General features: G+C 35.0%; 1 long non-coding RNA gene across 1 annotated transcript; it reads left to right on the plus strand.

Annotated features, from left to right (window-relative positions):
- Nucleotides 335-2060, plus strand: LOC110263163. Its single transcript, XR_002348321.1, has 3 exons — nt 335-715; nt 1759-1823; nt 1899-2060. It is a non-coding gene; the product is annotated as an uncharacterized LOC110263163 (long non-coding RNA).

The following is a 3124-nucleotide window of genomic DNA, read 5'->3' on the forward strand; positions in this document are numbered from 1 at the left end:
CTAAGACGTTTTGGTAACTAAATTTAATTAAGTTAGCCAAGTCCAATAAAAATAGTTTGATTAGTAAGAGTGTATTACACACGTTTCAACTAAGGGTGGAAAAAGGTGGTCTTCTAAGAGTCTGCAGCTTGGTTTGTGTTTAGCTAGTCTGGCCTGGCCTGTTATTAAATAAGCACACGGTCAAATTTTTATAAAAGTCTTAATATGTTAATAGGTCAGGTCCAGACTTATTAATTAATTTTATTAGCCTGTTAGGCCTGTCTAGATCTGTTAACACATTTACATATAAATATTTTTATTAAAAAATAGTTTTTTTAAATAATATTTTTATTTTTGTAAAAAAAATTCAGGCCTTTTAACAGGCTTCAGGTCAAGCCAGGCTGCATAACAGGCCAAATTTAATACTTTAGAAAAAGTCTATAACAGGTTAGGTTGTGTTAAGAGCAAAGCTTGGCCTGGCCTGTTTCCACCCCTAGTTCCAACTCTCCAATAACATGAACGAACAAACATTTCATAGGTCGTGCTCTTTAATATGAATACATTCGAGAAAAACGGTTTCTAAAATAATCATAATTGCAACACACAAACTTTAAACCATTCTCAAAATCTTTTAGAAATTTCTCAAAATTTTTGCAAAAACTCAGAAATGCTCTCTGTGCTAGGCTTCAAATCTTCAACAATAAACAATGAAAGAAAAAAGGAAGCATTATTGAAGGTAATGAAAATCTAAGTCGTCCATTTCTGTTTACTTTTTCCTTTTTCCCTTACATTCTCTCTCGCGAAACACTAGATACTTGTATTTCTATGTATTTAGTAGATTTAGTTTATGTTATTGCGATAAAGTAGAAATTACGAACAATAGTTCTCATTATAGTGTTGATTTTGTGATAACTATGCTAGTTTGATATTATCTAACTCATATTGATAACTTTTCTGCATTTTAACATTTACATGCATATGTTTTTGTAGATAACTGAGTCTTGTTTGTGTGCTTGTTTTGAACTGAGTTTGTGTGTTGTTGTCATCCTTAGGTTCTTTTGGTATAATTGTGAATTAAATGTGGTATACTTGGTTTCATTGATTTTGATTTGCTATAATTTTGTCATAAAGATAGTTGTAGTGATTCTGGTATTATTTAAAGCATATTTATGATTTTTTCTTATCCAAAATTGATTTGGATGTCTTTTTGTGGTTAATTGAGTCTTGTTTGTGCACTTATTTTTTAATTGAGATTGTGTGTCGTCATTATTAAGTACTTTCGGTGTCATTGTGAGTTAAATATATTGTACTTGGTCTCATTGATTTGGATTTGCTATAATTGGGTCATATGAGATAGCTATAGTAATTCTGGTATCATTTAAGGCATATTGATGATTTTTTCTTATCTAAAATTGATTTCGATGCGTTTTTATGGATGATTGAGTCTTGTTTGTATTTATTTTGAATTGAGATTGTGTGTCATTATTATTAAGTGCTTTTGGTGTCATTCTGAGTTGAATGAGTGTACTTGGTTTCATCAATTTAAATTTGCTACAATGAGGTCATATAAGATAGCTGTAGTGGTTTGGTGTCATTTAAGGCATATTAATGACCTTTTCTTATCCAAAATTGATTTGGATATGTTTTGTGATTGATTGAGTCTTGTTTATATTTGTTTTAAATTGAGTTTGTATGTCATCATCATTAAGTACTTTTGGTGTCATTGTGAGTTAAATATTGTGTTGTTATCTATTAACCAAATTTTTTTATTACATACAGCCAAAATGACAATGCAAAAAGTTGTTGAGACAAACATCTCAAAAAAGAAGGCACCATAATATGATGTAAGCATATATACGTTAAAACAACTATATTTTTATTGGATAAATATATGTAACATAATTTTCAATTCTTTACAGAAAACTCATGATTTACGATGCTCTACAAGAATAATATCTGAGACAGTAAAATGAGTGAAGAGAAGAAAGGTCTTGTAGATGAAATGGGGTTTGGTGCTCTGACACAAAGCTTTTGAAGGAACTAGCTCATGTCTTCGATTTATATAGAAGCTGACTAGCACACGTTATGTATTGACCCAACTCCTAATATGTCATGATCACACCAGAAGCTAAGCATCACTAAACTGGTACCCGGGCTAGTCTAGCACTTCTAAACTCTCCTAATTTCTCTATGTGCTAACAAAAGTGAGAGACAAAATTGAAAATTGTACTAAGCTGGAATGCCACTAAAAAAGATGTCAAAAGATGTCCCCGTAGCCGGAATCATATAACGCCGTTTGACAGACCTTAGTGTGGTCTGCCTACGGCCATATAGCTCCCCGAGGAAGGTAACTCCTCCTTCAGATACTCCTCTTGGTCCTCCTCCTATAAGTCCTCTCGAACTGCTACTTCACTAAAAGAACTACTGCTCCCATTTTTGCCGCGCAAGATAGGTTTGTTGGCGTAAATTAGAGCCAAAGCCTTGCCCAGTGGTTCAAACTGAGCCTGCAACTGCTCTACTAGGGAGTGTGGTGCCTGTGGTGCCGGAAGTATGATCACATTTGGAGGTGGATCAGATATGTACGCCTCATCTGCGTCAGGCTTAGGAACCGCCTAATTGAAAGCTTGAGTTGGGATAGGTGGTCTGGGGAAAGGATAACCTAGTGCATCAGGGAGAAGTCAAGAGAAAGAGAAATCATAGACATGTCCGGATTGAAGTTCGGGCTGTCCAACGGGTGCAAGAAAGGTCTGTCGCATAGTACATATAAATGAATACGAGGTTTCCCGCAATAAACATGATAACTCCCAAAGGTCGGATTCTCATATATAAACAGATGACCCACATCATAAAAGAGAACTCCCTTCTCCATCTGAAGGAAAGAATTGGGTATAAGAACTTGGGGTTTTCTCTTCTATGAGGTGGAGCATCCGTTTATATACGAGGACCCGACCTTCGATAGTTATTATGTTTATTTCAGAAAACCTCGTATTTGTTTATATGTACTATGTGACAGACCCTTCTTGCACTTGTTGGACAGCCCTGACTTCGATCCGGACATGTTGTATGTTTTCCCTCTCTCTTGGCTTCATCCTGACGCGCTAGGCTATTCTATTCCTAGACTAACTACCCAACTTAACCTTTCAAT

This window comes from Arachis ipaensis, chromosome B06 (genome assembly GCF_000816755.2).
Source record: "Arachis ipaensis cultivar K30076 chromosome B06, Araip1.1, whole genome shotgun sequence".
Lineage (NCBI taxonomy): Eukaryota > Viridiplantae > Streptophyta > Magnoliopsida > Fabales > Fabaceae > Arachis > Arachis ipaensis.